Below are 10,495 nucleotides of genomic sequence, written 5' to 3'. Positions count from 1 at the left end.
GATAGTTGAGGCCTGCTTCACCATCTAGTGTTGAAGAGTCGACACTACAGCACAGGCTGCATTATGATCATCTTCTAGCACATCCACTCTTTGCACCACCTACTGTACATCCTTGCGTACTGCAGCTATTTCTTGTCTGCACGTCTCTTCTACGTCTCTTAAGCTCCCTGAAGTCCTATTTTTTGGGCATTTGCTGAATACAGAGCCACAACTGATCATGTAGTGGTGGAGAGAGCTGTGATGCAGGGGCTGAATGTTTGAATGTTGAAGTGAAAACCCTGGGGGCTTGGACATTGGGTTATAGTGCTGCTGTGTAGCTGGAGCCAGAAACAGGGACTATGGGAGAGATCTCTGGGGGGACACTCGGGGCAGGCCGTTCTGGTATGTCACTGCCTATCCTAAGCTTTCAGAGCTTTTCATCTAGCTTTTCATCTGGCTGTGATGAGGGTGACGGGGGGCAGGGAAGGCTGAGGGCCTGGGGCAGCCAGGTCCATTTCAGGGAGGGAGACTCTCATTTCCCCTTCAGTAAACATGGGGCCTGGTGTTGGGGTGAGAGGGAGGGATTCGAGGGCTCCTGATGTTGTCCACCCATATACCGCTCATGGCTGTGGACATGAGGCTTCTGGAGGCAAATGTAGGCATAGCAGCCTGTACCTCTGTTGGGCTGGGGCAGCTCATGTTAATACCCCACTCTGAATTCCTCTGAGAGCCCTCCTGTCCTTCATCGGGGATTTTACAGCCGTGCTGTATCCTGGCGGTGCGTTGGTCTCGCCTGGCTCCTGGATTGCCTGATAGTTGGCCCCCTTCTGTTGCCCATGGTTAGGTAAGTGGAGGCCCACTATTTTGTAGCTAATTAGGCTCGGGTAGTGCTGCGCTTAACAGCTACACGTTCACACTCATATATCATATACCAGTAGTATTGCGTGGTGCTGCACCTTCTCTCCTATGAGCTATCCACAACGGTCCTAGATGGATCCAGCAAACATCCACTATTAGGTAATCCAGTAGAATAATAATTCTTCTTATGACCGGAGCTCAAAACCCAAATGACGATCCATGCACGATTCCTCCTTATTTATGTGCCAAACACAAGGGATCACTTTCAGGGATAAGTCACCGTTCAGACCAGAAACCGCAAATGTTTTCACTCCTGTCCTAGTCTCCTCCACTCACTGTATATGAGAGACATATCTAGACATAGTGTAGACAGTTTCACATTTTTAAAACTTTTTATTCAAGTTCTACTCACATATATAGATAAAAATGCACATTTTTATCTATATATGTGAGTAGAACTTGAATATGCGCCGGCTATAAAGTTTTTTTTTTTTTAAAGTATTTATTTTTGCAGTTTTTGAATTTTTATACAAACATAATAAACAAAACCAGAAATCAAGATTGTCTGTCACAATCCTTCCCCCCACTACAGGATTATTATACAACAGCCATGGTAACAGTCAGGTTCTTACTGCGGTTCAAAACTACCTGAGGGATATTACATAGTAGATAACAGTAGGATACTGCAGCCAGACATCTTGATACAACACAAATAACTATTGACACAGGGACAATCAGTCACACACACACACACACACACCAGCACGCTCAGTCTCCTTCATCATGGAGAGGAGTATAGATCACATGTGATTATAAGGCTGTATGGGGAGTCGCACACCATCTGGACCAGATGCGGTCAAACTTCTGGGGACACTTCCTGTTGGTATACAGGGACCGGTAGTGGGGAATGACACTATTAATGAGCAGTATCCATCTTTTTAATGGAGGGGGCTCCTGGTCCTTCCAGGTCATCACCACCACTTTTCGGGCGTAGAATAGGACAAACCTAAAGAAAATTTTGTCATAGTGGCCATTGACAACTTCGTTTATGATGCCGAGGAGACACACAGAGGGAGATAGTAAGCGTGGGAAATCAAAGTGTAGATTAAGGAACTCCAGCACTTCGGACCAGAAGACATGGACCCTAGGGCAGGACCAGACACAATGCAGGAAGGATCCGACTTCAGCCTGACAGCGAAAGCAAAGATCATTAGGCATTGCTCCCATGCGAAATAGTCTAGCAGGGGTGAAGTAAACTCGATGGAGGAGTTTAGATTGGATCAGGAAGTCCCTCGCACTCACAACAGATGTGAAGTAGGACAGTTCGACCTCCCTCCAGTCATCATCTGACAGGTCAGGGATATCCTGTCTCCAGCGTTCACAGGCTCTATCAAACGGTCTAGACTTTTGCTCTTGTAGGAGAGCATAGCACTGAGTGAGTGGCTTAGGGAGGTCCGGGGTACTCATCAGAGTCTCTAGTTTGGAGAATTTCACTGTCAGGCTGAAGGAACCGAATTGGGCTTTGAATGCGTGCCGCAGTTGCGTGTAATGGAAGCTAGCCGTATTGGGTACCGTATGTCTCTCCCTTATCTCGTTAAAGCTGAGTAATTCTGCTTCCGGGGATAAGAGCTGGCCTACAAATTTCACCCCCGCTGCCCCCCACATTGTCCAGCCCGGGAGGGAGAGGAAGTGAGAGAGCCACGGATTGAGCCACAATGGAGTCCTAGGCGAGAGAGGGGGAGAGCTGCTCGGTTCTACCAGGGATTGTGCCCTACGCCAGCACACCGCTACCGTACGTAGGGGAAGTGGGGTATCAGATGGGGACTTGTATCTGTACAGCAGGTTTGTAAGGGCCTCATAGGAACCCACCAGGGCACCAGCCAGTGCAGTAGCTGCATTACCCATGTCTATATCTATCCACCACTGGGCATATACTAGCTGGGAAGCCAGGTAATAAAGATACAGATCCGGGGCAGCCAGTCCACCCCTAGACTTGGGAGCCTGAAGCAGCGCTAGACTGAATCGCGGGGCACTACTCTGCCAGTAGAAGGACCTGAGAATGCTGTCTAAGCGTTTAAACAGGCTCTTAGGAAGTAGTATAGGGCAGGCATGGAAAAGGTATAGAAATTTTGGGAGAAAAATCATTTTAAATATATTAATGCGCCCGTACAAAGACAAGGGGAGAGTGGACCAGGCTTTTAGGCGCGATTCCGTTGCAGCTATCAGGGGTGTAATGTTTAACTCCGTAAATGCCTGGACCTTGCGTGACACCTGGACTCCCAGATATTTAAAGGTGGACACCACCCGGACTGGGACGGGGAGGGAGTGTACCCCTACATCAGATAAGGGAAAGAGGGCCGATTTGTCCCAGTTAACCCGAAGGCCTGAGAACCCCCCATAACGTTCTATCAGGGACAGAAGGGATTCCAGAGAGGGGCCCACATCCCCAAGATATACAAGTGTATCATCAGCATAGAGAGATACCTTTTCAATAATAGTACCTCTAGTTATGCCCTTAATGCCCTCAGAGTGGCGGATCGCCACAGCAAGGGGCTCAATGGCGAGTGCGAAGAGGAGGGGAGATAGTGGGCAACCCTGTCTAGTGCCCCTAGCCATAGGGAGAGTAGGTGAGATGTTAAGATTAGTCCGCACCCTAGCCTTGGGATCGTTATACAGTAGCTTAACCAATGCTGTAAATCGAGGGCCAAAACCCATTCTAGGCAAAAGGGTCCACAAATAGGGCCACTCCACAGAATCAAACGCCTTACAATTGTCTAAGGATAATATAAACCCAGGGTCTGGAGACCGCTCTGCCTCTGCAATGTTCAGGTGTAGTCTTTGTATATTTATGTCAGTTCCCCTCCCAGGCATAAAGCCTGTCTGGTCCGGGTGAACCAATGATAGTATTACTTTGTTAAGCCTTGTTGCCAGAATTTTTGCTAGTATTTTAACATCTGAGTTTAGGAGGGAAATTGGGCGGTATGAGTCGGGAAGCAGGGGATCCTTGCCAGGCTTAGGAAGAACTACAATAAGGGCCTCTCGCATGGAGTCGGGGAGGGAACCGCTATCAAGCGCATCGGAGTACAGGCTGAGGAGAAGGGGGACCAGAGTCTCACAGTTATCCCTATACCACTCACCTCCCAGCCCATCAAGTCCAGGTGTCTTACCGGGGGGCAACGATTGGATGGCCAGTTCCACCTCCTCTGCCGAGATCGGAGCATCAAGCTCCGATGACTGTGCCTGTGTGAGCCTCCAAAGTGGAAGACTGTCAAGGAATCCGGAGATCTCGACGGAAGAGGCGGACAATCTGGAGCTGTAAAGAGAAGAATAGTATTCATGAAATACCATGTTAATGGCCCGGGGTTCTGTGATCAATGCTCCGTTACCATCAATAATAGAGGGAACAGAAGCACAGGGGCGTTCAGCCCGCGATAAATACGCAAGCAGCTTCCCGTTTTTATCTCCAAATTCAAAGATGGACGCTTCCCTGGCTAGCAGGCGTTTGCTGGTGCGCTCCTTCACTACAGCTAGATGGTTCCTCTGCGCCTGAGCCCAAGTCTTTTTATTCCCCGGAGTAGGTTTCTCTAGATCAGTGGTTCTCAACCTGTGGGTCGGGACCCCAGTGGGGGTCGAACGACCAAAACCGGGGGTCGCCTAAAGCCATCGGAGCCGAAATTTTACTGTGTTTTTACTGCGAGTTGCATGGTGCATGGGGTCACCACAGCATGAGGAACTGTATTGCGGGGTCACAGCATTAGAAAGGTTGAGAACCACTGCTCTAGATAATCCTTTTCTGCAGTCACCAGTACAGCCGTCAGCCTTTCCTCCTGGGCATTTAAGGACTTCCTATGGCCAGCTACCCCCGACATGAATGCCCCCCGCACCGAGGACTTGTACGAGTCCCAGACTAGAAGAGGATCAGGATGGGTTGAGTGTACATCCCAGAACTCGCTGTGCGCTGCCCTAACAGTACTCTGGACCGCTGGGGATAGGAGCCAAGCCGGGTGCAGGCGCCATAAGCGGGAATCGCTGGGGGGGCCTATAAGGAGACTAATGAACAAGGCGGAGTGGTCTGACGCACTGCGCGGGCAATAGGATATCTGGTCAACGTGCTGCATCATATCAGGGGAGACAAAGGCCAGATCAATCCGAGAGAAGCTCTTATGAACAGAGGAATAAAATGAATATTCTCTCTCTTGAGGGTGTTTACTACGCCAAACATCGGCGAGGTCTAGAGAGGTGAGCCACTCGTTCAGACGGGCCGAGCCTGTGTCAAGACCACTTGTGCGATCCAAGGAGGGGTTAGGGACTGCATTGAAGTCACCAATACAGAGTAACGGGCTTGGAGGCATAGCAGCCAGCTTACTAGATATTAGATGCAATACTGCTGGATCAAAGGGAGGGGGGACATAAATAGACGCAATAGTAAAGGTAAAGCCCCACAAGGCACAATGTATGACTACATAACGGCCAAAGTGATCCGGTGCTACCTGTATGACCTCTATGGGAAGCGCTTTGGATATGAGTATGGATACTCCCCTGGCGTAGACAGAGTAGGAGGAATGGTAACCTCTAGCCACCCAGGCCCGCTTCAGGGAGAGGACCTTCTGACCCGTAAGGTGTGTCTCTTGGATACATACAATATGGGGGGCCTGACGCTTAATGACATCTAACATCAGAGCCCTCTTGAATTTGGAGTTAAGTCCCCTCACATTCCAACTCATTACCTTAAGTGAAGACATCTTAGCGGAAGGGAAAGGGGTGTGGGGGAGGAGACGTGAGCAACCAAGCATTCATCCTTTCATACCACAAAGACATAGACAGACAGACAACAGTGAGCATAACAAATATAACAAAGCTGAACTAACAATCCCAAGAATACAAACCCCCTGTCTAACACCCTAACAGCAGTAGTGTAGACCTATACCCGCTAACAGTCAAATAGTAGAACAGTGGTCCCTAACTCAAGACAAACCTACACCATTTGTCCCGGGACCTTCAACCCTTAATGAATAGATGATCAGGAGGTTATTAGGCAGCCATATTTAGAGAGGACCAAGAGGAAATAGGGGAGGGGGGGAGGGGGGGGGGAGGAGGAAGACGCAAGGAGGTAATGGTAGGGGGAGGTAATGGTAGGGGGAGGTGGGGAGGTGGGGAGGTGGGGAGGTGGGGAGGGGGGGAGGGAGGGAGAGAATGGAGTGCCATAAATGGCGCACTGGTCAAGATGACCAAGAAGAAAGCGCAAATCAATCACAGGGTACATTTGTGAGGCACGTAAAGTGTAAACAAATATTAGAAAACTGTAACAGTGATTTGGGACCCCTGGATAACTATTCAGGACTAAGTCCAGCACCGTCATTGCATATCAGATAAAAGGATATGTGAGTCCAGTCACTCAGGAGGTGCGGGCCTTGCAGCTGGAGCCCGTGGAGCTGCATCAGCCCAGTGAAGTGCTTCGGTTGGGCAAGTGAAGAATCGAGTCTTCTGACCGTCCACTATTCGGAGCTTGGCAGGATACATCATGGAGTATTTATACCCCTTGTCACGGAGACGGGCACGGACCTCGGTGAATTGTGCTCGCTGTTTCCTGACGGATGCAGAGAAATCAGGGTAGAAGGACACTCTGCTGTTGGCATAGAGAATTTCTCCCTTGGTACGGACAGCCCTGAGGATAGAGTCCCTGTCCCTAAAGTGCAGCAGCCGGGCCAGGAAGGGTCTTGGATTGCCCCCTGGGGGGCCAGGGCGGAATGGCACACGATGGGCCCTTTCTACTGTGAAGAACGGGGAGAAGGTATCTGCAGGAAGCATATTTTTGAGCCAATTTTCAAAAAAGGATACCGGGTCAGACCCCTCCACTTTTTCGGGGAGGCCAACCACTCTGACGTTGTTCCGTCGCAGGCGGTTTTCGAGATCATCAGCTCTGTCGATGGAAGCAGACATTTGGCGCTGAAGCTCTCTTATCTGTGTCGGCATAGGCCTCTGGACATCCTCCACTTCAGATATTCTGCGTTCAGTTTCTGTTATTCGCTCTTTGGCTTTGTGAACATCGTGTCTTAAAAGAACAAAGTCCTGTCGCAGCTCATCCACCTTGGTAACCAGTTTGGATTGGCACCCATTAATGGCCGCCAGCACCTCTGCAAATTTGCGGTCCAGTTCAGTGGCCACGTCAGGCGGATCGGCGCCCTCTTCATAGCTTTCAAGCTGCGGCGGGCTCTGGGAGCCTTCAAAGAGGGAGGGAGAGGAGTTTGGGGACCCCTGAGGAGAGCAGGGCTGTGTGCGGGAGAATCTCCCCAACTTTTTGGCAGCGTTTGACTGTATCTGTGCAAGAACGGCTTGTGATGTGGAGCATTCCTGCGCATCCAGGGGTTCCAGGGACTGGAATGGAGGATCTTCATGGATGGATTCATCATCCGATGGAGGCGCAGACACCCCGGACGCTGCTTTGTGCACTTTAGCCGTTCTCCTCCGGTTACCCATGGCGTCTGAACAGGGGGGGCCAGTGATAAACAATCGAGGAGCCTAGCGTCCAGTAATTAGCAGAGATACAGTCCAAACCCACGTGGAGTATTGCAGCGGCACTGCAAGGGTTAATATAAAACAAAACCCAGGAGCAGGGGATCACTGGGAGTATGGTGGGCTGCACAGCTTGGGGTCCCCAGGTGAGAGAAGGGCAGCAGCAGGGGAATTACTTCCCTACCTTATTCCTGGCTGCAGTCCGGCAGTGACAGGGTTAACCCTGCGCGCCTAGGCCTCAGGCAGCGCAGGGGAGTCCAGCAGGATGGCGCCTCCGGCCGGATACAGGGCTGGCTGGAGCGCTGCCACGATCCCCCGACAGGGCAGGTCAGCAGCACAGCGGGTCGGCGGCACAGCACGGGGGGGGGGGGGGGTTCCCGTCCCCGGTATTCAACACCTCTCCGGTGTACAGCCGCGATGTCGGGCGGCTATGGTCCCGCCGCCGCGCGGGACACGTGGGAGGCCGCAGGAGCCGAGGTGCTGGAGGGGACCGCACGGAGCCGGTGACCGCCGCGATACCGCCACCGGAGTATGGGGGCAAGTACCCGCGGCACCGGGGAGCAGACTGGAGGGGGTACAGGTGGAGGATGGCTGCCTGGGAAGGGTGATAGGGTGCCAGGTCCCGGGAGCTCCGCGGTGCACGTCCTCCTAGGTCGGCATCAGGCCACGCCCCCCCTATAAAGTTTAAAAAGTGTTTTAAACCGCGATCCCGCAGTTTAAAACACTAACAAAAATAAGCTCCGGCACCAGTTCACCCTGAGCTGGTGCCCGGTATTTCCATCTGAAACCTGCCACTTCAAGTTGTAGGTTTCCTTTAAGCGGTAACTTATTGCTACCAGTTCTTTCACATCTTTCGATTAAAAGAAGGAGGGCAAATTCAGATTATCATTGTAGCTTCTTTCCAGGGTCTCTCTGTAAAGGAAGAATGGTCGGGTCCAGCATGATGACCTCCAAAGATAATGCAGTTCTGTCAAAACCTTCTCACTTTTCCCGCAGCTCCAAACAGCCAACGAAGTGTCGAAAAGAACTGAGAGCAGCATCTCTTAATTTGCCTGGGACTGCAGAAAGATTCAGTGTTTGGTGAACTTTGTCCTGGGGTGATGGCCTGAGTGCCACCTCTGGCACCCGTGTCATATACTCAGATATCTTTGAGAAATGTCTTTCTTCTTGCCACTCTTCCATAAAAGCCAGATATCTGCAGTGTACAACTGATTGTTGTCCTATGGAGCAACAGCACTGTCTAAGACTACGGAGGAATTTGAAGGGGTGGGCAGATCTGCATTATCATTGTCGTTCCGGCTCCAGAGATGACAATTCTTAGTGTTCTCATTGTTTCTACTGTACTGATGTCCTCAGGATACTGACCTGATAGAAAGCAATGACAGAGAAGGGAGCAATAAGTTTACTGCTTTAATTGCCATGTTGGCACTTTGCGATAAATAAGTGGGTTTTGGTTGTAGTCTGGGCACTCTCTGCAGTACATATAGAGCAGTGATGGCAAATTTTTTATAGACCGAGTGCCCAGACTACAACCAAAACCCACTTATTTATCGCAAAGTGCCAACATGGCAATTAAAGCAGTAAACTTATTGCTCCCTTCTCTGTCATTGCTTTCTATCAGGTCAGTATCCTGAGGACATCAGTACAGTAGAAACAATGAGAACACTAAGAATTGTCATCTCTGGAGCCGGAACGACAATGATAATGCAGATCTGCCCACCCCTTCAAATTCCTCCGTAGTCTTAGACAGTGCTGTTGCTTTAAAGGGGTTGTCCAGAGGTTGAATAACTTGACTGATTTCTTCCAAAAACAGCACCACACTTGACTATGGTTCGTACCATTATTGGGACTCTGCTCTATTCATCTCTATCCAGCAGAGTTGCAATACCGACACAGACCATGGTCAGGTGTGGAGCTGTGTTTGGAAGAAAGCAGCCAAGTTTTTCAACTTCTTGCCAAACCCTTAAGATAGCACTAAGCGTGGCAAGTCCTTGGCTGTCTTGGAATCCATGAAGATACCTTTTGCCCTCTTTGGTGATGTGCCATATGCCCCACTCGTTACCTTATGCTCACGATGGAGCCTCTTTGCGCTTCCTCCGTGGCACCTGTGGTGATGGGTACCCACAGAGAGGGCTCTGAGTGCCACCTGTGGCACCCGTGCCATAGGTTCGCCATCACTGATCTAGAGTGATCATGGGCCTCTTTGCAGTGGTCTGATACTCCTTCCATTTCAATATGATGGCTTGCACAGTGCTCCTTGGGATGTTTAAAGTTTAGGAATTCTTTCTGTATCCAAATCTTTTTATTTTAACTCTCCCTTTTGTAATCAATCCTATGTCCTCTTCCTGTCAGTTATCTGGAAAACACCAGATATATAACAGGCTCCAGGCTTCTCTGCAGTCACTTTTACCATGGAAACATATATAAGATGTGGGCTGATGGCTGGTTCAAGCAGCAGAATTTTTATTAAATTATTTTATGCTGTTCCCTTTCCCTAGAATGGCTAGACCATTATACAAGCTCTTATTCCTCTTGTGTCAACCCCCTCTTTCTCATAGACTCTAGGCCAGTGATGGCGAACCTATGGCACGGGTGCCAGAGGTGGCACTCAGAGCCCTTTCTGTGGGCACTCAGGCCATCACCACAGAGGTGACCAAATAGAACAAATCCACCAAATCTTCCTGCAGTCTCAAGCAACGTATGAGATGCTGCTCTCAGCGCTATTTTAAAGCGACACTTCATTGGCTGATTGGAACTGCAGGAAAAGTGAGGTGTGGACAGGGCTCCATTATCTTTGGAGGTCATCCTGCTGGGCGCACCCTTCTTCCTCTCCCTTTCAACTGTATTGGTGGCCCTAGGTGGCCGATACAATTGAAAGATGTGGAAGAACACATAGAAATAAATTACAGCTTAAAATGCCACGTTGGCACTCCACAGTAAATTACTGGATTTTGGTTGTAGTTTGGGCACTCAGTCTCTAAAAGGTTCGCCATCACTGCTCTAGGCTCTTGGAGCAGGGCCCTCACTCCTTTTGTTCCATATGTCTGTACATATGTGTGTAATATTATATTTGTATATGTCCCCTATGATTTGTAAAGCCCTACAGAATTTTTGGCACTATATGAATAAAGATTGTTATTATTAT

This window comes from Engystomops pustulosus, chromosome 3, assembly GCF_040894005.1.
Source record: "Engystomops pustulosus chromosome 3, aEngPut4.maternal, whole genome shotgun sequence".
NCBI lineage: Eukaryota > Metazoa > Chordata > Amphibia > Anura > Leptodactylidae > Engystomops > Engystomops pustulosus.
Note: the sequence above shows the minus strand (reverse complement) of the source record.